At 49.9% G+C, this 25,056-nt stretch overlaps 1 pseudogene; it reads left to right on the top strand.

Annotated features, from left to right (window-relative positions):
• Positions 1-2,764: 2,764 nt before the first annotated feature.
• On the top strand, positions 2,765-2,861 carry LOC144686153 (U2 spliceosomal RNA; annotated as a pseudogene).
• The last annotated feature ends 22,195 nt before the right edge of the window (positions 2,862-25,056 follow it).

The raw sequence follows: 25,056 nt of genomic DNA, 5'->3' as shown, positions 1-25,056 counted from the left end.
TGGCCAGATGGGGATATGAGGAGGCGCCTAGATAGAGGAAGATGGGTGCACTGCAAGGTGTGTTGGTTTGAAGAGGAATGTGCAGGAGAAGACTTGGAAAGGCAAAGCGAGGGGGTTGCTGTAGGACATACATCCGTTATTGAATATACCACATCACCTTTCCTGCCCTGATTCGGTCATTGAACCTCTCTTGGCACTGTATCCAGTTGTGTGGCACCAAAATTCTGCTGATGACCTCCTCAGCCAATTCCAACCACACCTACTTGTTTTCAGAGGCAGGTTTCTTCATCCTATCTGCAGCAAACAGAATCTCCCTGGGACCCTTACCCTTGTAGCACCATTTCCTGAGGTGCATTGTTGAAGCGTGGTGCTGTTTTGCTACATTGTGTCTCTATTTCTGTATCTTCTGCCTCTGATTAAAGATCTCTACCATGCTTCAGCTCTGATCCTCATGTAGTCTCCTTAAATAGTCGCCACACCATTTTTGGTAGTGGCCTGCAGCAGTCCCTTCAATGCTTGCTGGTAGGGCACATATGGACCTGGTTATCCTAAATGCTGCAGGCCTGGCACCAGCTAACTTTAGGGAAGCCCAACTGCACAGAGGTCTCCTAAAACAGGTGATAGACCCCTCATTAGCATTTGCAAATTGGCACAATTTATATTAATTTCTAGCGTGATACATCCAATTAAACAAAAATGTTTAACATACATGAGCGAATTATTATGCAGCTACAGAGTAATGCTTTTGTCCACAGTGCCTTTAAAAAGAAAACACCTAGTTTCCTACAAGCTTAGATTTATACTAGTTAAGCTTCTTCTTTCCCCAGGACTCCATTCTGCTGCTTCGGGAAATCTCCATTTTTCACCGGCTCAATTGATTTACTCTCACTTGATTAGCTGAATATTGCAAATAGCAGAATCTTTTGAGTTCACCCATAACCCTGTCATCTTTGAATCACACTTGACTCAATGCAATCAACACACATGAAGAAAGTCATTTCAAAACGTAAGTATGATCATTTTATTTTCTATTGAATTATTTAATATTGGAACATAGTAATTTAGCTACATTATAGCAAATCTAGTGCCCTAATCAATAAAATTCAATTAGAACATGGTCTCAATATTAAATGTGAGGGAATTTACCTGAATAAAGAAAATCCTAGACTTCCAGTTTTCAAATTATTTTACTAAAATAAAACAAATAAAATAAAAGAGGAGGTCCACAAATGTTGTCCTCCAATCCTCTCGACACATTCAATTTCTCACACTCATGATCGCTTCTTTCTCTCCTTGTAAAAGAAGAGAGCACAAAACGCCAAGGAGAGGCAGAGAACTAGTATTGGCGCCCCCAGTCACCTTCATCTTAAAAACTGAAGAGGAACAGGTGCTGGAGATAAGCTAGATATCGCTATGCTTAAAAGGGATTCCTTTTCAGAAATGTGAGCAATATGATAGTAGAAAATATGATAACTTGTTTGAATTACTTTCTGCAGTTCAGCCATGCATGTTCAAATTGTAAGCAGGCAAAAAAAAAAAACTGGTTAGCAATATATACCAAAGCTGGATTGATGGAGCTGAAGGAAGTATACAACAATTCCTTAAACATAGGAATAGGACTAGGCCAATCAGTCCCATGAGCCTGTTCTGCTTTTCAATTAGATCACAACTGATTTGCACCTCAATGCCATTTACTTTGATATGCTTACCTAACAAAAATCTATCAATCTTAGTGCTGAAAATTTCAATTAATCCTACATCCAATAACCTTTGGGGGTACATGTTCCAGATTTCCACTACCATTTGTGTGGAAAATGAGCTTTCTCATGCTCCAGGTCCTCAGCTTCTTGCCTGGGAGGTGGTACCAATGGTTGTTTCTTCATGGTCGCATGGTTATGCAGCATGATTTCACTCCTAAGTAGCCATGCCTGAATCTTAAAATGATGTTGCCTTGTTTTTAGTAATATTTCTCCATCAGAGGAAATAGGTTCTCCATATATACCCAATCAAAATCCTTTATCATTTTAATCACCTCAAATAAGATTACCTCTCAATCATCTAAGCTCAAGACAACACAAGCCAAGTTTATGCAGCCTGTCTCCATAATTTAACGCTTTAAGCCCTGATTTCATCTGGTGAGTCTGTGGACTTAATATCCTCCAAGACCAATATATCTTTTCTTAGGTACAGTGCCCAAAAGGGCACTATCCTCCAGATGAGATCTGACCAAGACTCTGAGCCAGCCACATTAATACTGTAGCTACAAGAGCAGGCCAAAGGCTTTATGTTCTGAAGCAAGTGAATCACCTTCTCATTCCCCAGCATCTTTCCACTACCTATAAGGCACAAGTCAGGAGTGTGATGGAATACTCTCTACTTGCCGAATAAGTACAACTGCAGCAACACTCAAGAAGCTTGACCCAGGACAAAACAGCCAACTTGATCGGCACCCCATTCACCACGTTAAACATTCACCAGCTCAACCATTGGTGCAGAGTGGCCACAGTGTCTACTATTTAGAAGATGCTCTGGGTAATTTATGAAGAGTTCTTCAACAGCAACACCAAAACTCATGACCTCTGCCACCTAGAAGAACAACAGCAACAAGCACATGGAAATACTACCGCATTCACGTTCCCCTACAAGTCACACATCATCCTGACTGTGAAATGTATTGCTTGTCCTTCATCGTTGCTGGGTCAAAATCCTGGAACTCCCTAACCAACAGCATTGTGGGAGTATATTACCATATGAACTGTGGCTGATCGCTTCTCGGCCTTTTGGCTAAGATCAAGTGTAGTATCTGTTCGATCGCTTCTCGGCCTTTTGGCTAAGATCAAGTGTTGCAGGGGCGACACCATGGTCCTGCCAAGGCAAGGTCGGGATGGAAGGGCTATAACCAATCGCAATCGAAATCCATACCGTGGGTTACCTATCACCGTCCGAGTCACGGTGAACCACAGCGAAGGAGGATCACCTATGGATCGGGGCTTCTTCACCAGGAGGATCCTGTTGAAGGCGTGCGGCTTCGAAGCTCCGGAGATCTTCACCCTGCATGACTCCCGCAAAGGTGGTTATTTTGACGTGACATTCAAGCGGGTGGCAGACTGCGTCCAGCTCCTGAGGGTGTTCGAGGAGAAGAGAGACCTGCCGGAGATGAAGATCCTGACGGCGGAGCCGCACTTTTCTTTGCCGTTGCAACGGGAACATGTGGTGATGGTGCATGTGTACAACCCCTTCGTCCCTGTCGCCGACGTGGTCACCTTCCTCACCAGGTACTTCGATAAGGTGGGGAGCGGCACCGAGATTCGAGACGACTTGGGGATCTGGACAGGCAAACGCCTGTTTAAGGTCACGCTAAAGACCGACGGTAAGGGAGCCATTTCCCACCCTCCTTCCAGTTTCGCTATCGGGGGAAACCGTGGCTACCTGGTCTACGCTGGGCAACCCAAGCATTGTCGCTCATGCGGCAAGGCTGGTCATGTGGCGGCCAACTGCAGCGCCTCCCTCTGCAAGATCTGCAAACAGGAAGGGCACCAGACAAAAGACTGCAAACAGGCCAAGTGCTGCAACCTGTGTGGCGAGGCAGGTCACCTCTACAGGACCTGCCCCAAACGCTGCCGTACTTACGCACAGGCAGCCAAAGCCGACCAGGGGGAAGCAGAAGAAATGTTTCGTGTCACTCCAACCACCAAGGCCCCCAGGGAGCTCAACGGGACAAAGGAGGACACAGAGAGAGACAAGGTGGAGAAAGAGATCGAGGCAACAGAGAGCCAATCAGCAGCACTACCCCCTGTACCTCCCAGTCCTCAGGACAGCGAATCAATGGAGGAGGAGGCAGCAGTGGAAAAGCAGCAGGGGGAGTGGCGGACGGTGAAGAACAAGAAAAGTAAGAGGGAGCGAAGAAGAAGCAAAGGCGTTTCCCAGAGAAGCGGCAAGAGGCGTCTCCCATCCGACATGGATGACAAGGGCAGCAGCTCTTCGGATGATGAAGTGCCAGGGCGGCACCGACAGAAGAGGCGGCAAAGCTCCAGGGCGTTGGAGGACGAGACACCCGAGCTCCAGAAAATTGGAGACAACAAGGAGACCAGCGCACCCCAACTTTGCCTGCAACCTGAGGAGGCCAGTGCACCACAGCCCCTGGAACCTGGGAGCAGTGAGGCAATCATCGCACCCCAGCTCCAGGAAGCCGGGAACAGCAACACCCCAGAGGGGGTGAGTTTTGGAGAAGCTTCTCCAGCAAAGGTCATCTCAAAACCCACTCTCTACGTGAACCTCCAGATGCCACCGGAGCAGAACACGGCCAAGGAGATCTACCTCAGCCCATCCAAAGTGAAGGAATTTGAGCTCACTACGGGTATGAAGGAGCAGACTAAAGGTCTGGGACTCTCAGAGACAGTGGGTTTGGTAGGAGAATAAATGCTTTAAAATGGGTTTAAAGATTGTATCCATAAATGTGCGTAGCATTAAATCTACTACGCGATGTGTTGCGACCTTGGACTACCTAGCCAAGGTCAAAGCTGACCTGTTGTTTCTGCAGGAGTGTGCGATACCGCACCTCAGCTCCTACAGGCAATGGTCACGATGGTGGTCCCATGGGCCATCGATCTGGTCGGGCGGAAACGACTCTCGTTCCTCCGGCCTGGGTATTCTGCTGCGGGGAGGCAACTTCACCGTCTCCGAGGTCAAGGAGGTGGCGGGCGGGCGACTCCTCGTAGCAGACGTAATGTACAAGAACGTTCCACTCCGGTTAATTAACGTGTATGGCCCGGCACAAGGGGCTGAGCGGCTGGAGGTTTTTCAGCAGCTCCCACTGCTGCTGGCGACCTCCAGGCCAGTCATTCTGGGCGGTGACTTCAACTGCATCATCGATGCGGCTGGACGATCCGGCAGGGCCGGCAGCAGATTGGACGCTACGTCCAGATCCCTGATGGAAACAGTTAAGGATGCCAAGCTGCATGACGTCTTCAGCAACCCTGCAGATGGAGCGCAGCGTAGATACACCTGGTCGCGGCCAGACGGGTCCATTCGTTCCAGGATAGACTTCCTGTTTGTGTCCCGTGCATTCACAGTCAGATCCACCGAGGTCAAGCCGGTGTTCTTCACTGACCACTGCCTCCTACAGGCGGACTGCCACTTGGAGAAGGACCTGAGGGTGGGCAGGGGGGCATGGAAGCTAAATGTGCAACTGCTGACCCCAGAGAACATTGAGGAGCTCAAGAGGGATTACAAAGGTTGGAGAACCGTGAAACCCCTCTTTGAGTCCCTGACACACTGGTGGGAAGCGATCAAGGGAAGCATCAAGAGGTTTTTCATCCTCAAAGGCACCCAGAAAGCTAGAAAGGAACAGAGGGAAATGTCCCGACTCCAGAAAAAGATGCAGAATCTGCTCCGGCTGCAGTCGATGGGGGTCGATGTCAAGGAGGAGCTCCAAGAGGTGAAGGGCCAGCAAGCCTCGCACTTTGCCTCGGAGGCCTCCAAGATCATCTTCCGTTCCAGAGTCCGCTCCGTGGAGCAGGATGAGACGTGCTCACGTTTCTTCTTCCAAAAGGTACACAGAGAGCGCTCTGTGATCAGCAGCCTGAAGGAAGAAGACGGCTCAGTAAAGTCATCACGGTCCGACATTCTGAGGATCAGCAAATCCTTTTATGCCGGATTGTATGACGTGAAGCCCACGGACAGCACGGCCTCCCAGTCCTTCCTGTCCTCTATCACGGAGGTCTTAGACCACAGTACGCGGGAGAGCCTAGACAAACCGCTAACTCCTGATGAACTGACTAAGGCCCTTGAGTCCTTCGAGAAGAGTAAAACTCCCGGAAGCGACGGCTTGCCGGCGGAGTTGTATTCGGCTCTGTGGGACTTGATCGGCCCAGACCTGCTAGAAGTGTACGAGAGTATGCTCCTGGCCGGTAGTATGTCAGAATCCATGAGGAAAGGCATCATCACCCTCATCTACAAGCACAAGGGGGAAAGGGAGGAAATTAGAAATTGGCGACCCATTTCACTGTTGAATGTGGACTATAAGATTCTGTCCAAGGTCATCGCCAATTGGGTCAAATCCGCTCTGGAATTGGTGATTCACCCTGACCAGACCTGCTCTGTGCCAGGCAGGAAGATCTCTGACAGCCTGGCGCTGCTCAGGGATACGATTGCCTATGTACAGGACAGGGGTGTGGATACCTGCCTCATCAGCTTGGATTAGGAGAAGGCCTTTGACAGAATAATGCACACCTACATGGGGGATGTGCTCTCCAAAATGGGGTTTGGGGAGGGAATTCGAAATTGGATCCAACTGCTCTACACTAACATCAGTAGCGCAGTCTCAATCAATGGGTGGGAAACAGATAGCTTTCCGATTAAATCTGGAGTCAGGTAGGGCTGTCCTCTCTCGCCTGTCCTTTTCGTGTGTTGCATAGAACCCTTTGCCGAGTCCATCAGGAAGGATCCGGGCATAAGAGGAGTGACGATCCCAGGCAGTGGAGGCACTCAGGTAAAAGCCTCCCTGTACATGGACGACGTCACCGTCTTCTGCTCGGATCCGCTGTCGGTGCGCAGACTGATGCACATCTGCGACCAGTTCGAACTGGCCTCGGGAGCCAAGGTAAATCGTGGGAAGAGCGAGGCCATGTTCTTTGGGAACTGGGCTGACCGATCCTCTGTCCCCTTCACTGTCAGGGCTGACGGCCTGAAGGTGCTGGGGATATGGTTCGGAGGGACCGGGGCATGCGTTAGAAACTGGAAGGAGCGAGTGGCTATGGTGAAAAGGAAACTGGGCATGTGGGAGTGACGCTCCCTCTCCATTGCGGGAAAGAACCTGGTCATCAGGTGTGAGGTACTCTCGCTGTTGCTGTACGTGGCGCAGGTCTGGCCCATTCCAGACTCCTGCGCGATGGCGATCACTCGAGCCATCTTCCGCTTTATCTGGAGGTCGAAAATGGATCGTGTCCGCAGGGACGCGATGTACAAGCCTCTAGATAAAGGGGGAAAAAACGTGCCCAACATCGCCCTCATACTGATGGCCACCTTTGTGTGTGGCTGTATCAAGCGGTGCGTAGACCCTCAGTACGCAAACACCAAGTGTCACTACGTGCTGAGGTTCTACCTGTCCCCGGTGTTGCGAAGGATGGGTCTGGCCACGCTGCCGCGGAACGCTCCAAGTAGTTGGACCGTGCCGTACCACCTGTCCCTGGTGGAAAAATTTATGCAGAAAAACACCTTTGACCACAAGTCCATCAGGCAGTGGTCAGCACGTAACGTCCTAGAGGCCCTGAGGGAAAAGGAGAGGGTGGACCCTGTGGGATGGTTCCCCGAGCAGACTGTCAAAGTCATTTGGCAGAATGCCTCATCGCCAGAACTTTCCAACAAGCACCAAGACGTAGCTTGGCTGGTGGTGAGAAAGGCCCTCCCCGTCAGATCCTTCCTACACGCCAGGAGGCTCACCCCCTCTGCACGTTGCCCTCGAGGTGGCTGTGGTGGGGAAGAGACCGTTGTTCACCTCCTTGTGGATTGTGCCTTTGCAAAGAAAGTCTGGAGAGAGATGCAGTGGTTGCTGTCGAGGTTCATCCCGAGCAGTTCGGTGACACAGGACTCTGTGCTCTACGGGCTGTTCCCAGGGACACACACCGAGACAAACATCAACTGCAGCTGGAGGATCATCAACTCGGTGAAAGACGCGCTTTGGTCTGCCCGAAACTTGTTGGTCTTCCAGCACAAAGAGTTGTCCCCGACCGATTGTTGCGGACTGGCACAATCCAAAGTCCAGGACTACGTGCTGAGGGACGCACTAAAGCTTGGGGCAGCTGCCGCAAAGGCGCAATGGGGAAGGGTCGCTGTCTAAGACCTTTCTACCACAGCGCACCGAGAGACTGGGAACTGTTTAGAGCCCCTCGGGCTGTACAGATCAAAATGAAAGGCTGTAAATGATTGTAATACTGTTTGTACTGATGCACCTGGTGATACATTTTGTAAAAGTTTAACCTGGATTGTACCCTTGTAATGTTGTTTTTGAAATGGTTTGGAATGTGATTGAAGATATTTTATGAATAAAGTATATTTTTACAAAAAAAAAAATATGAACTGTGGCTGTTCAGGACAATGACTCTCCACTAGGTCAATTAGGGATGGACAACGAAAGCTGACCTTGTCAGCAAAGATCACATCTCATGAATGAATAAATAGAAACAATCACATTTGGACAATCAGAGAATAAGCTCTCTGGCCGGGATTTTGTCAGTGCTTGGGAGATGAGTTGGGAGGTGGGAGGGGCAGGAAAATTGCGTGGAGTAGCAACGGGAAGACTCCCCAACGCAGTCCTGCTGTGGGGCCCATTTTCCCACGGCAGGAATGGCAGAAGCTCGACAGATGACTAATTTAACTAATTTTAAGAGACAATTGACGTCAATCGTCCCAGACCGCTAGCAGCTGAGTGACCCACCTACCAGCACCCACCACCCTTCCACCCGCCACCCCCTCCCCACCCCTCCGCCACCCCCACTATGTGTGGAGGCTGCAAGCTGAATGGAGAAGGCCTCACAGCAGCTTGCCAAGGAGGGCATCACATTTGGTACCTGTAAAGTGGGGCACCCAGTTCACCAAGCCTTCCTGCAAGACCCTGACACCACCACTGGAGAGGTTTCCCCTTCAATCGCCAAGGTCTGCTCTCCTGGCCCCAGCACAGAAACTACTTTTTTATCTCCCCTGCGAGGGTGCCTTGAAATGGAAGCATTCTCTCTTTCCCCTTGCAGCCTCAGCAGTGGCCCAATCTACTGATTGTGCAGTCCCCTGATTAGGCCAGCACCGTGGAGAGGCAACCCACTTTCCTTAATTGGAAAATGAACCTGGCCATTTAATCGGCCACTGCCAGAAAGATTGCTGCTGCAGCCCTGTTTCCAGCCCACACGGGCTCAGGACTTGCACTGCATCCTGATGTTGGGACTTACCATGTATGGAAAAATCCCAGACTCTATGCCTACTCTCTTTCTCCTCCAAACCAATTCCTCACCCATGTCACAAGAATACCTCAAATTCCATGTGATCTTATTTTTGATGATAATCTCTCATGTAGAATCTTATCAAGTGGCTTCTGGAAGTCCAAATAGGCAACATCTGTTCTTCTTCTTACATAGGACATGTTGTGGCTTTACAACTCTAAGTCCAAGTTGGTTTAAATTTCAAACAATGCTTGGCAGTTTACTCTTAGGCACCATCACTGGTGCATTCTCCATGGCAACGCATCTATCAATCAGCGTCCACTTGCCAACCAATCAGCACTCTCTTCTCATGCAGTACAAATTGCTGTTTTCCCTTTATATTGGTATTTTTGCAAAGTGCCCTGATGAGTACAAGACGAAAAGCTTCAACATATCTCTTTTTTCAGCAATACTTAAGTTCTGTACTACCAAATGACTACAGATTACAGACTGGGAAAGGATAAATTGGCCAAATTAGAGTCCATTAAAAATATTAAAAGAGGTATACAGTCTGTAGTTTGGTGATTTAGCTGGCTTCAGGCTATATTCAATGGTCTCGATGCCTCTGACTCAAAGATGGAGACAACTAAATTAGTTGTTCTTCAAGGTAATGCTGGTTTAGATTCTTTTAAGAAATCTCTGTTTGTAACAGGGTGTCCCGAGATGTTCACAGTCAGCAAACAGGGCTCAAAGCTTACTAGGTGGATTGGAGAAAAAAATGAGGTAGGTGGGCCCTACTTAGATCTTCTTCCTAAGTAATTTGTCCTCTTTTCTGCTGAGAAATCATGTGCTTAAATCATATAAAGGGATGGCTTGTCATGTGACCTTCCTTCTTCAACTACAAGGGAGATTTAAAAAAAAAGACATTGGCCATGTATTCCAAAGGTGGCTTGATTAGTTCATGTCTGGAAGCTAACATAGCCAGGGACTCAATGGCCAAGTGATTACTTTTAATGGCCCATTTCCAACTCCTGGATTCTTTGGTGATCACCATAGATGCCTTGCTAATGAGAAAGGAGATGTGAAGTCTTCATATTCCCCTGAAGTTGTTGCCTTTGATGGGTTTTGCAGACAGGCTGACTCCACTCCAATGAATTAAAATGTGGCATATATAGTGATGCAAATTGGAGTTATCCATCCTGGTTTCTTCATCCCTTCCTTCTTACATGACTGATTGACCCCTGCAATTTAGTCATCCAAAGAGACAATTCCACAATCTAGAGGATTTTGGAATATTATGACTGATGGAAATGCCATTTCTACGCCCTATTACTTTTTAAATAGTTTGCAGTGGAAACTAACAGCTCCTGGAGATTAAATAGGAATACACAGGATATGCAACATTAAAACAGGCCATACGGCCCAGTCAGTCCATGCCAGCATTTCTGCTCCACTCAAGCCTCTTCCCATCTTTCCTCACCTTAAGTATCATTATCTGTTCCTTTATCGTTTTCTAACTTGTATTAAATTCATTAAGTTCAGCCCCTTGATTTAAGTTCCCATCTTTCTTCACTTCTTCCTCCAATGTGAAATGAATGCAAAATACTCATAAGACCATAAGACATAGGAGCAGAGATTAGGCCAATCGGCCCATCGAGTCTGATCTGCCATTCAATCATGGCTGATAAGTTTCTCAATCCCATTCTCCCGCCTTCTCCCCGTAACCTTTGATCCCCTTACCAATCAAGAACCTATCTATCTCGGTCTTAAATACACTCAATGACCTGGCCTCTACAGCCTTCTGTGGCAATGAATTCCATAGATTCACCACTCTCTGGCTAAAGAAGTTTCTCCTCAACTCTGTTATAAAATGTCTTCCCTTTACTCTGAGTCTGTGCCCTCGGGTCCTAGTCTCTCCTACTAATGGAAACATCTTCCCCACATCTACTCTATCCAGGCCTTTCAGTATTCTGTAAGTTTCAATCAGATCCCCCCTCATCCTTCTAAACTCCATCGAGTATAGACCCAGAGTCCCCAAATGTTCCTCATATGTTAAACCTTTCATTCATGGGATCATTCTCGTGAACCTCCTCTGGACCCTCTCCAGGGCCAGCACATCCTTCCTGAGATATTGCTCACAGTATTCTAAATGTGATCTGACCAGAGCCTTATAAAGCCCCATCAGCACATCCCTGCTTTTATATTCTAGTCCTCTCGAAATAAATGCCAACATTGCTTTTGCCTTCCTAACTACCCACTCAACCTGCAAGTTAACCTTAAGAGAATCCTGGACTAGGACTCCCAAGTCCCTTTGCACTCCAGATTTCTGAATTCTCTCCCCATTTAGAAAATAGTCCATGCCTCTATTCTTCCTACCAAAGTGCATGACCTCACACTTCCCCACGTTGTATTCCATCTGCCACTTCTTTGCCCATTCTCCTAACCTGTCCAAATCCTTCTGCAGCCTCCCCACCTCCTCATTACTACCTGTTCCTCCACCTATCTTTGTATCATCTGCAAACTTAGCCAGGATGCCCTCAGTTCCTTCATCTAGATCATTAATGTATAAAGTGAAAAGTTGTGGTCCCAACACTGACCCCTGTGGAACTCCACTAGTCACCAGCCGCCATCCTGAGAAGGACCCCCTTATCCCCACTCTCTGCCTCCTGCCAGACAGCCAATCTTCTATCCATGCTAGTACCTTGCCTCTAACGCCATGTGCTCTTATCATACTGAGCAGCCTCCTGTGCGGCACCTTGTCAAAGGCCTTCTGGAAGTCCAAGTAGATAACATCCATTGGCTCTCCTTTGTCTAACCTACTCGTTACCTCCTCAAAGAATTCTAACAGATTTGTCAGGCATGACCTCCCCTTGATGAAACCATGCTGACTTTGCCCGATTTTACCATGCACTTCCAAGTATTCTGAAATCTCATCCTTAATAATGGACTCTAAAATCTTACCAACGACCGAGGTCAGGCTAATCGGCCTGTAATTTTCCGTCTTTTGCCTCACTCCCTTCTTAAACAGGGGGGTTACATTAGCAATTTTCCAGTCCTCTGGGACCCTCCCTGACTCCAGTGATTCCTGAAAGATCATCACTAACGCCTCCACTATCTCTTCAGCTATCTCCTTCAGAACTCTGGGGTGTAATCCATCTGGTCCAGGTGCTTTATCCATCTTCAGACCTTTCAGTTTTCCTAGCACCTTCTCCTTGGTAATGGCCACCATACTCACCTCTGCCCCCCGACTCTCTTGAACGTTGGGGATGTCACTCGTGTCTTCCACTATGAAGACTGACGCAAAGTACCTCAGTTCCTCCGCCATTTCTGCATCTAGCAACTATGAGATTTCCTTGCTGCCCATCAGTGTTTACAGTACAGGGAGAGCACAGCTTGTCAGATATCCCAGGGAAATACACACTGAATGCAGAACAGGGACTCACCAAAATTAACATAAACAACATAACATTAATGCAAAAATGAGTGACAAATCCAAGGACCAGATGGTTTTCAGAGTTTTAAAAGAAGTTGATGAGAACATTGCAGCTGCCCTAATTAGTCTTGCCTGCAATCTGTCTGTAACGGGTACAATTTCCCCTTTACTACATACAAACATGGGAACAGTAGATCATTTAGTGTCTTGAACCTGCTCTGCCATTCAATGAGATCATGGCTGATCTGTGTCCTAACTCCATATACCCTACTTTGCAGTTAATCAATCTCAGATTTAACATTAACTAATAACTCAGTATCAACTACCATTTGTAGAAATGAGTTCCAAACTTCTACCACACTTTTCATTTAGAAGTATTTCCTAACTTCACTCCTGAAAGGCCTGGTCTTTTTTTTTGTCTGTGTTCTGTAGACCTAGGTTCACGACCAGCAGAGATTTACTTTATCATTTCCCCTCGGCACCTTGAAATCATCAATCAAATAACCCCTTCATCTTCTAAATCTCAGGAAGTACACTCTGGTTTATGTAATCTATCCCCTTAATTTAACCATTAGAGTGTATGTATCATTCTCATAAATCTGCAGTGCACTCCCTCAAAAGCCAGTACATCCTTTCTAAATTATAAACCCTTGTAATTTCCCAACACCAGGTGTGATGTTACCCGATTAATAATTCCTTGATTTTCTTAAATAGTGGAGTGGCAAGCAATTTTCCAATCTAAAAGAATGGCTCCTGAATTGAGAGAATTTTAGGAGGTCATTGCAATCTTATTACCTGCTTCTTTTAAAATCCTGAGATGAAAATAATCTGCTCCTGGGGAATTTTCATTCTTTAATGCCATTATTTTCTTTCTTCTTGTTATTTTGCTTATGCTAATTTGAGTGAGTCCCTGTCCCTGATTCAATATTAGTTTCCTTGGGACGTCAGGTAGACTGACCTCTTCCTCCAATGTAAATACTGACATAATTATTCATCTGTCTGCCAGTTCTGTATTTTCATTGACTATATCATGATAATTTTTTAAGGGGTCTAAATTGCTACTGACCACCCTCTCTTTCCTAATGTCATTATAAATTAACTGTGTTGATTTTGATATCCCTTACAAGTTTCTTTTCATTCTCCCTTTTGCAGCTTTTGGTATCTATTTTGTTACTTTTTGTTGTTCCATGTATTTTTCCAATCCACCAGGATTTTTTTTTTTGCATATTTTTATTCTTTTTCTTTTAGTTTTATGTTGTAAATCACCTCTTTCGATGTCCTGGATTTTTTGGCAATTAGAGCTTTTGCCCCTTAGGAGAATAAATTGGTTCCATATCATATTAAATTCTTTTTGAACACCTCCCACTTATCTTTAGTCATTTTACACATTAACAGGTTTTCCCAGTTTACTGTGGACATTCTCTCTCTCTAATCGCATTGAAGTTGGCCTCATCAAATTCAGACTACTCTCCATCTCAATATAGTCATAAAATCCTTTGCTTTTAGCTTTGATATCCCTTGCTAGATTTTCTTCTTTTGTTTTGTTACCATGAAATTGTACATGATAAATATTTATTAGCTATCAATATTTATGTGTTTCTATAATTTTATACTTTATCTGGTTTCTAGGATCCTCAAAACGTTGCAACCATCAGTAATGTGATTTGTAATACAAATCAGCCCTAAATTTCTCTCCTCTTCTCTGATGATAACTTTATGTATCACACTGTTTCAGGCAACCTGTCAGCAGCTTTCCTACTTCAAAAATTACTTCACTGGCTCTAAAGCACTTTGGTGGTCATGAAAAGCACTATATAAATGCAAGTCTTTCTTTCGCTTTTCTTTAACTTGTCTAAATTACAGTTTCTCATCTAAGACTCAGTGGGTAGAATTTTCTACTCTGGAGGTTAAGTGCAGGCGGGATTAGCAGCGAGTTTCCCGCTGATCACTGGGTCAGGTTCTCACACCCGATCCTCTGCTTAAACCTCATTAATTATGCATAGGTGAGCTGCTCACTGAATCATGTGGTGGGGCGGGCACTGATTCATCCACCTGCCGTTACTTTATGGGGGCGAACTTCCTGACAGCATATTTAAACACCACCCAAACACGCACATTATTCTCTGCATCCCAGCTGTGTGATCAGAAGTTCCAGAGATGGCCTCAAGGAACAAGAAGACTGTGCCACGGTTTAGCCATGGCTCCCTGGAGGCTTTAATTAGAGGTGTCCGCCAGCACCAGGAGGTTCTTTTTCCCAGGGATGGGTCCAGGAGGTCCACCAACCTCACCTCGCCGACCTGGGAGGCGGTAACAAAGGAGGTCAACCACTAGAGAAATGCCATCCAGTGCAGGAAGATTAGGGCTTGGTGAAACATGTGGGTTGGAGGTCCAAGGCCCAATGCTGACCTTGCTCTCGATGTTAGTGGTTGTAAAGGCCTATCAGATCACTGGCATGCCACTAAGGGACAGGAGAAATGTGCTTGCCTTGTCTGCACTTCACTCCTCCTGGAACCTTGTAGCTATGAGTGTGTCACGGGCACGCCTTCTACGTCCCGTGGCTTTGAACAAATCCTGATGTGGAAGCTCCCCATCATCGCCTTCTTCAAGTTCCTGCCCTTCCAGGTCTTCATCTTCCAAGGAGCTCTCAGCCTCCTCCACGTTTCCCTCTAACAAGTGATCTGCCCTTTGCAGCGTCAGGTTGTGCAAGGCGCAACAGACCATGATGATACGGGACACCCTCTGTGGGGAATACTGCAGAGCCCCATCTCAGTGGTCCAAGCATCGGAAGTGCATTTTCAGGATGTCAATGGTCTGCTTTTTGGTGGATCTTGTCCAACTTTGCGCCACATTGTATCTCTCCTCCGAGGCACTTTGAGGATTACGCACGGGTGTCATGAGCCATCATTTCAGCTGGTACCCCTTATCACCAAGTAGCCAGCCCTGTGTGCGCTGCGGCCCTTTGAATATCGGAGGCACCTGGGAATGCCTCAGGATGTATGAATCATGGGAACTCCCAGGGCACCAAGCGTAAACATGCATAATATGCTGCTTATGGTCGCACACCAGCTGACTATTGAGTGGAACCCTTTCTTGTTAATGAACATCAGAGGCTATTGCCATGGAGCTCTCAAAGCCACATATGTGCAATCTATCATACCCTGTACTCTAGGGTAGTCAGAGATTGCTGTGAAGCCCAGGAATTGAGCAGCCTGGCTAGCTTCATCCAGTGTGCACTTCAGTTAATGATAAGCTATAGAGGGCATCCATCACTTCCTTGATACATTCATATGTCGAGGACTAAGAGGTCTCCTATGGATCCCTGGAATGACCCGCTGGCAAAAAAATTGAGCACGACAGTGACCTTCATGGGCACTGGCAGGGGATGTCCTCCCAGTCCATGCGGCATTATCTCCTCCCGCAGAACGTGGCAAATATGAGCCACCACATCTCTTGACAAGCATCAACATGCGCAGCCTTGCCTCTCGCTCATCTCCAGATAGGAAACTCTTCTTCAGTAGATCCTAGGTCGTGTGAGTCGCATCCATGGGATGAGTTTGACCTCCTCATCCTCCGGGTCTTGCTGGGGCTCCCCTGGACCATAGTCCTTAGGCTGGGCCTCTTCTTGGGCCCTTCTCCTCCTCAAACAGATCACTGCCATCAAGAAGGCAGCATTAAGCATACGCTCCATTATTCAATCCTCCATCTCCCCGTTTACAGATAGATCCAACAGATTAAAGAGTAATAACACAACCAGAAAGCCACTACCATTTCCTAGACCAGCGTCTGCCTTTTCCTGGTCCAGTCTTCCAGCTGAGATGCAACCTCACAGGTCTAGGTGACCAAGATACTAAGCCAGCTACTTGAAATCTTAATCCCAGAGAGGTTGGAGGAGGCTTGAGTGCATCCAAGATATGTTCAACCTTACCTAATGCTATGGGCTTAATTTTCCCACAATTGCACTAAGTGCGATAGTGGGTGGGTAAAACGGAGTCCTACTCGCTGAAGAAAATGGCGGGTTTTCACGCCGTATCTTCCCAATCCCGCCTCATTATTTATGCATTCCCAGGAAACACGCCATTTCCATGGCGGGCAGGCTCTCATTCACCCGCTCACCATCATCCCTGTAGCAATGCCAGCCGCCATCTTTAAAAGGCAGCTGCCAGCAACGCGCTCATCACCACCAGCTCACCACCGCTCTCCGGGAGACATGGCCAGCAAAGGCAAAAAGGCTGCAGCCCCCGGCTTCAACGATGGGTCTCTCGATCGACGGCTGGATGTCATGGAGGTCCGCCGGGATGTGCTCTACCCCCACTCTGGTTGCAGGATGGGTAGCAATGTCATCAACCTGGCTTTGGAGGCGGTGACAGCGGTGGTCAGCGCCAATACCCTGCAGATAGGGTATTGACAGCTAACCAATGCCGCAAAAGGATGAATGATCTTCTCATTTCCGCCAGGGTAAGTCACTCTTTTCATCACTCCCAACTCTCACACTCACAAACCCATCACACATCCACAGGACCCTCACTCACTGCCAGTGCAAGGGACATCACCATTCACTCTTTTACACAAAGATAAAAACAAAAAGCTAAAAGCTACTGCGGATGCTGGAAATCCAAAACAAAAACAGAATTACCTGGAAAAACTCAGCAGGTCTGGCAGCATCGGCGGAGAAGAAATCAGTTAACGTTTCGAGCCTTCATGGCCCTCTGTCATTGTCCTCATCCCATCCATTGGACCACTCACCACCCACACAGGCCAGGTATACTTATCATCTGGCCCAGCAGGCTATCAGCTGGAGATCTTGGGGGTCAAGAAGCCGGTGCCAGGCCGGTTGCTGCACCTTACTGTGCGCCTGGGGGGCGCGGCGCTTCACTTTGTGAATGTGTACGCTCCCCTGGGTGCGCAGCAGCAAGTGAGCTTCTTTGAGGAAGTGTCCACTCATCTGGGCTCCATCGACGCGGGCGAGTGCATCGTCCTCGGGGGGAGGGATTTCAACTGTACTCTCGGGGCCCGGGACCGTCACAGTACCCAGCACCGCACGCTAGGTGTGAGTAAGCTGAGGGACCTGGTCAGGTCCTTTGACTTGGTGGACGTCTGGCAATATCTCCATCCTGATTCCAGCGTTTTCAGAACACAAGAGGAAAAGAATGACATTGGTCCAGGGCCGACTGGACCCTGTCTTGGGGACATGGTTACTCGCTAAAAAATCCTGGATCTCCCATGGATGAGGGGAGAATCGGTGGGGGGGGGGCACCAAGGGATCCACCAGCTCACCCGACGATGACTCTAAGTCGTCCCCTGTGTTCACCACCGAAAGCCTGTCCTTCTCCAGGTCATCTCCTCCAGCTTCAATCCCTCCCTGATATTGAGCACAAGGGCTGGTTCGGAGCTGCTAGTCGGCTCCACCTTCACCTTGATCCCATCCCCAGTATAAAGGGCAGAAGGGTCCTCTCTGGTCTCTTCTTGGGGATATGGGCCAAAAGGTGGCAGCAGTTAACAGCCCCGCTCCCCCGCAGGCACCAGGTTGCTCAGTGATTCCGGAAAAAGCCCCGGACATAGCACGGAGGCGCCCGGCGCTAAAGGTTGGGGGGGGAGCCGGGAGGCCTTCCTCGCCACCACCGCCCGATGACCCAGCGGTCGGGGCCATGGAGGGACTGCTGCAGTCCCCTGGCGGGCCAGATGGCATCTCAGGGGTACAAGGTGGGTCGGGGTGGGGCACCACCGCAAGGAAAATACCCTCACTGGACCCCCGAGGGGCCCTGCTCAGGGGACTGCTGCAAGAGATCGTAGATTTGGGCTCCCCCAAGAGGTCAGAATGAGGACTTACGGCCACCACCTTCTCACTGGGGAACGAGACACATCCGACCTCACAGTTCGCGAGTCCTCCCACTCCGAGGGGTGGCGACTCTTCCAGGGTAAGCTGGGGGCTAGGGGCTGGGAGACCTCCATATGCCTCCTCCAGCACCCTTCGAATGCTCCACCCTCTGGGGTTTAGGCAGTTCCACCCTCTTCAATAAGACAACTGGCTCGGGGCCGCGCGCCCCATCGCCACCAGACCCGGGAACCCACGCATGGACAACGCCGGGCCCAGCACATGGCATTGCCAGGTGCACTGCCCACTCTGACTTCAAGAAAGTTATGGCTTTTTCGAGGCCTAAGCGGTGGCCGAGGAGCCAAAAAGCCCAGCCATCGCCTTAACGCAGACCTCGATCGACATTTCGGGGTGAGTGTGGCTCTTTACTCCAAGTTGTCTTGTGAGAAGCCTGAACAGTGACGGGGCCACAGGAGCAGCAGGAGCCAAGGCGGCAGCAGCTGCCGCATAAGTGACCTTTGAAGGCCCCGCCACAGGTGATGATGGCGTCACCATCTTGGGAGAGCCACACCCACCCCTCTGTTTCGGTATAGAGTATATAATGCTAAGGAAGAAAAGAGATAGAGATAATTGCTGTTTTCCCCAACCAAAAGGACAGAGAGTGGAGGGGAGGCACAGGAGGGAGGACTGAGAAGGCGATGGGGTGGGCGCTTGCCACCAGTTTGGGGGAGATAGTGTGGGTGGCCTCATTACAGGGTGTCTTGCAGCGCATTCCTTCCCTGCCTTCCGCTCTCCAGTCTCGCTTTTCCCTCTGTCTGAGATGGAGGCCTCAGGCTGCAGGCCCCAGGCAAGCCCCAGGCAGGTTTCAGGCCTCTGCCCTCCAGGTAAGCAGTTAGCAGGTTCTCCGGGAGGCAGAGTTGTAATACGCAGCAGCCAAAGGCAGTTCAACAGAAACCAGTCCCAACCTCCCCACAATCCAAGGCAGCAGCAGTTCCTCGTAGCTCCGGGTTCCACAATCCCCACAGACCTGGGCAGCAATAGTCCACAGTCCACACTCCCCACAGACCTGAGCAGCAGTAGTCCACAGTCCACACTCCCCACAGACCTGGGCAACAATAGTCCACAGTCCACACTCCCCACAGACCTGGGCAACAATAGTCCACAGTCCACACTCCCCACAGACCTGGGCAACAATAGTCCACAGTCCACAATCCCCACAGACCTAGGCAGCAATAGTCCACAGTCCACAATCCCCACAGACCTGGGCAACAATAGTCCACAGTCCACAATCCCCACAGACCTGGGCAACAATAGTCCACAGTCCACAATCCCCACAGACCTGGGCAACAATAGTCCACAGTCCACACTCCCCACAGACCTGGGCAGCAATAGTCTACAGTCCACAATCCCCACAGGCCTGGGCAGCAGCAGTTCCACATGGGTCCAAGCTCCACACTCCCCACAGCAGAATTCAAAAGGCAGCAACAACTCAATAGCAGCAAGAGCAGGAGCAACCACTGCATGCAGCAACACAGCCAGCACACAAATGCGCAGCAGCGACTGCACCCATGTCCAATCAGGAAGCTGTAAGCTCCGCAATCTGGTCATGGGTGTTAATCACTTGTACATAATATTCACTATTGTCAATAAACTCCTGTCACCCTGCTTATGGCTCCTTGTTCTGATGAGCAGTGTTCTTGTCACTCAGATGTGAAACATTTCTGCACAAGGTAAGTGGCAAGTGTCTCATTCCAGGGCCTCTTCCCTGTGGTCTGTGCAGCCTTACTTATCAGCCTGCACCTCGGCAGTGCTGGTCAATGCTGGCAGAATGTAGTGGGCAGGTGCCACAGAGTTCTCTCATTCTCTCTGTGTGCCCTCAGCACCTTTAAGGTGGGGCTGGCCCCCATCACACCAGCATCCATGACCAGTGATGCTGTGCACCAACTCCTGAAGGGCTGAGGTGCTGAAGGTGGACACAGCATCAGATGCGTCTGAAGTTTAATGTCTGTGTCTCTGAGATGGCCCTGATCATGGAGCGCAAGCGAGCTTCGCTCGGCCAGACAGGAGTCAGACATTCTCAGAGGCTATGTGAAGATTTATGGAGTGTCCTCACTGCTTGTTGTCATCATCTTCCTGGGATTGAGTGACTATTAGGGCCTCCACTGCATCTCCATAACATGAGCATTCTCACAGAGGGCATTGGCGCTGAGATAAGACAGACTGGAGTCAGGCTTTCACAACTGCAATGTGAGGATCAACAGGGACAACTCACTGCATGTCGTCATCATCCTCCACAACTCTGGCAGCTATGGGGGCCTCCCAAGTGCGCCTGCCTCATCTAGCCAGTGTAAGAGTCTTATCCCCATCATCATCACCACCGAGTACCCCCTCACCCTCATCCCTGTTAGTTTCCACCTCATTGGAGGAGACATGCAGTTCCTCCATCTCCTCCTCAGCCAGCTCCTCACCCTGTTGCAGCGCCAGGTTGTAAAGGGTGCAGCAGACAACGACGCGTGACATCCTCTGTGGACTGTATTGTAGGGCTCCACCAGACCGGTCCAGGCACCAGAATCACATCTTCAGCATCCCAATGGTTTGCTCCACCAAGTTGCGAGTTGCAGCATGAGCCTCATTATAACGTCGCTCTGCTGCAGTCTGAGGCCGCCGCACGGGTATCATCAGCCACAGCCTCTGCGGGCAGCCCTTGTCCCCAAGGAGCCAATCCTGCAGCCTCTGTGGACCCTGGAAGACTGCAGGGATCTGAGAGCAACTCAGGATGTAGACGTCAGGCACACTCCCTGGAAACCGTGCGCACACCTGCAGGATGTCTTTCTGGTGGTCGTACACCAGGTACACGTCCAGTGAGTGGAAACCCTTGTGGTTGATGAAGTCTACTGAGTGTAGCGATGGAGACCTGAGCGCCAAATGAGTGCAGTCAATCGCACCCTGCACCTGTGGGAATCCTGAAATCAGGGCGAATCCAGTGGCCCTTGCATCCTGGCTATCCCAGTCCAGGGAGAAATGCACAAAGTTGTGTGCCATGGAGAAGATGGCATCCGTAACCTCATGGATGCATTTGTGGGTGGCGGATTGTGAAATCCCACAGAGGCCACCTGTGGAGCCCTGAACTGAGCCACTGGCACAGAAATTGAGCGCCGTGGTCACTTTCACAGCCACTTGGCGCCAAGTGGCAGATGTGAGCCACCAGGTCCCTACACATGCGCAGTCATCAGCGACACTGGTTCTCAGTCATCTGCAAGAATGGCAGGCAGCATCTATAGACTCTGGGTGCCATTAGGCGCCGACCAGCTATGGCTCGCTCTCACTTCCTGGGCAGCGTGTGCAGGATCCCCTGTTGCCCCTTCTTCATGAGGTTGCTGCTCCTGCCTTTGCGCAGCCAGGTGCCTCAGTCACTCTCTCCTCCATCTTCTATGGTCTCTGTAGGCCATCAGGCATACAGCTAGGTCACCAGGGTTCATGATCCTGACATGGTCCTCCTGCAGCATGAAAGAGATGGAAACATGGTTATCATGGCTGTACTTAGCACCTTTCCTGGCCCTGTTTGAATGCCCCTTAATGCTTCCTGGAGAGTGCTGGTCACCCCTTGGATAGCCAGAGATGAGTGCGCTGCATGGCTGCCCTGTCAACCTGCAACATGGGGGACACTGGTTCAAACCAGGATGCTGAGATTGCAAGGGGCTGTGAGCACCTCCAGCAGTGACTGCTACATGGCCAACGTTGGCAAGGAGATTGTACAACATGGGCAGTCCAACTGCTCTGCGGCCCAATAAAGTGATGGCGGACTCGAAGTCTGTGCCAGGGGGGTGGGGGAGGCGGGGAGGGAGTGTGTGTGCGGGGGTAAGGTATGGACCGCTTGGCAGCCTTTTGGTGCCTCCGCGTTGCTTGCATGGGTGGGCAGGCTAGGAGCCTGACCCCAATCATATCACTGTGGCTGCGCCTGATCTGTCTCAGTTGCAGAGGCATGGTCAGTTTATACAGGTGTCCCTAATGCGTCACCACTTCCCTCGCTTACCCTGCCCCCCACCTCAGTTGCCTATACGTGGGATGCAGCGCCAGGGCAGCACTTGACCCCTGCACCCCCTCAGCAGTTTCCTCTGAGGCTGGCCGGGACTTGCCCCCTGGACACCATCCACCCGCACCCTTCAGCAGTCACCTCCAGGGCATCAGTTGCCTCCGCACCGCCCCCCCTCCCCCCCCCCCCCCCCCCCCACCAAACCCCGCACCCGGAGCCCCTGAGGCCTGTAAATAGTGGGCGAGCTGTGGAGAATGCTACTACTCATTTACCTCAGTTCCCCCACAGTGAAGGCTGCCAAGTGCATGTCACCTGCATGCTGTTGTGAAACACGTTGGCAGGAAAGCACACTGACGTGGACGGACAATACGGTGGGGTTCCAAGAGCCTGGCGGGGTGGCCTTTTAATTATATGCTAAAATACTACAATTAGCTCCCCGCCGACTGATGGCGGGAAACCCGGCCCGCCGTTGGCGGGCTGAGTAGACAATCGTGACCTGCATTCACACCATCATGAAGCAGGGCTCGGAAAATTCGGCCCTATGTCTGAAGTAGTATACTGATTATGCCTAACCTGCACTTTTGGAATGACTGGATGCCCTTTGGCCCACTAGCCAGGCCAATTAGAGAAAGCACCTTCGAGTCTTTCATTGATCGTCTTGCAGATATCCAGTAGCTCCCTTCATGGTTGGCTGCATCTTCCATTCTCACATTCGTCTCGATTAATGCTCAAATTGATCAACTTCGCTTTGAACCCAATGACTCCTGCAGCCTCACGTTAAAGCGTTCTAAATGTCAGTGGCTCCAATTTGACCTTCTCAATAAACTTTTCCTGAGTTCTATCAGCTCAGACTCTATTTCCATGTTGTTACTCTAAGCAGTGTGAGGATGCCCCCTGTTAGAGCCGTTGAGTCCAGCCATGGGCTCCTCCCACATTGCCTCAGCCCCCTCCCTTGCAGGTTCTTTTCCAGTTTCGATTTTAAACTGCATCATAGCTTTGGGGTCTCAAGATGGTGGTGCTGCATTTTTGGGACCAATTTTGGCCCTCCTCCCATCAGAGCTGAGTGCCCCCAATCGTCCTGGAACCTCATGATGTGCAGGTAGAGCTCCCTCCGGTTATTCACCAACTTTGCCCAGTAACCCTGGATCCCATTGTCATTGTGGTAGACATTCCAGCCCTCCCTCCTGAGCCTATCACTGTTGATGTCCCATGTCCCATGTCCCAATGCCCCCTCCCCATCTTGAGGTTGTGTGCACAGTCACATACAGAGGTGACCCCCTGCCCAGGAGAGTTCATTTGTGTCACTTCACTTGTGACTTCAAGGTGAGTGCAACATTCAAAGCCTGCCTGCAACAGTGCTGCTCTGGTTCCTCAATGACGCCAGTGTTAGCCCACACTGGTGGGGGTGTATAGAGGGGCTGCTCACAGTGGCTGCCTTGGGTGTTGAGCTGGGCTGCTCACCGTGGTTGCCACGGTACTCCGGCTGGACATCAGGTGAGCCTCAGGCAGGGCTGCACTCTGAAACAGAGACCAGCATGGTGACCGGGGGATGGGGGTGGGAGATGACAGAGACGTGAAGGTGAAGGGGGCTTGGTAGGGCTGAAGTGGGGAGAGGAACAATGGCAGGCAGAGGGAAGATTTGGGGTGAGGAAGCCTGACATAGAACAGTAGAACGCAGATGCATCCCATGACCATGACCATCCCATCTGCAGCCCAGTATTGAGTCAGACATCCCCATCGCCACCAACTGTGAGATTATGATAAACCATGCACACCAAGTTGTGCCGGATCCCCATTGAGCATGCAGGCCTTGCCCCTCCCTGGAACGGGAACATGACGTGTGTGCCATACATAACCCTGCAGAATGGCCCACAATGCCCCAGGACTTTAATTTCTCACCCTGACTATGAGGTGCACAGAGCCCCAGGGCTGCCTTTAATCTCTCACCATGACCTCTTGGCATTGGACCAGGGATTATGACTGTCTTTCACTCAATTCTCTGGCTCCTAAATGAATGACCACAAGAACGTTTCCCTTCACCCTCTGTGCAACCCGGCCCTCTTGTGCAAGCCTTACCCCAACCCCATTCATGAGTCTCTGTACAGCCTTTCCCTCTTCTGCCACACTAACCCTCTCCCATTTCGTACTCTAGAGCCTCTGTGCATCCCCTCCGCTTCATGCAAATTGAATCCCATCCACCACCTTCTGTATCTGCGTTCTCCTGTTCCATGTCGGGCTCTGGCTTCCCCACCCTGTATCTTCCCTCTGCCTGCCATTGTTCCCCTCCCCACTTCAACCCTACCAAGCCCCCTTCACCTTCACGTCTCTGTCATCTCCCACCCCCATCCCCCAGTCACCATGCTGGTCTCTGTTTCAGAGTGCAGCCCTGCCTGAGGCTCGCCTGTTGTCCAGCCGGAGTAGCGCGGTAACCACAGTGAGCAGCCCAGCTCAACATCCAAGGCAACCACTGTGAGCAACCCTTCCATACACCCCCACCAGTGTGAGCTAACACTGGCATCATTGAGGAACCAGAGCAGCACTGTTGCAGGCAGGCTTTGAATGTTGTACTCACCTTGAAGTCACCAGTGAAGTGAGGGTTGACAGCTGCGTACCACTCATATCCAGTTGTGATTTAGACCGGTCTAATGAACTGCTGGCATGGCATGTAAGCGGGAGGGTCAACATGATTCCGGTGAGTTGCATTTTTAATGAGTATTCATGACATGCTAATGTATGCAAATATTGTTCCTAACATGGATCAGTGGGAAAACCGACCCACCATCATCCCACCATGAAAACGTGAAAGAAAAATTCCAACTCATTTTTCCGCCGGCAGGAATTCAACTTTTGGCCTCATGCCGAATTTTTA

This window comes from Cetorhinus maximus, chromosome 10 (genome assembly GCF_964194155.1).
Source record: "Cetorhinus maximus chromosome 10, sCetMax3.hap1.1, whole genome shotgun sequence".
Taxonomy (NCBI): Eukaryota; Metazoa; Chordata; class Chondrichthyes; order Lamniformes; family Cetorhinidae; genus Cetorhinus; species Cetorhinus maximus.
The sequence above is the reverse complement of the archived record's forward strand: the minus strand, read 5'-3'. Positions and strand labels throughout refer to the sequence as shown.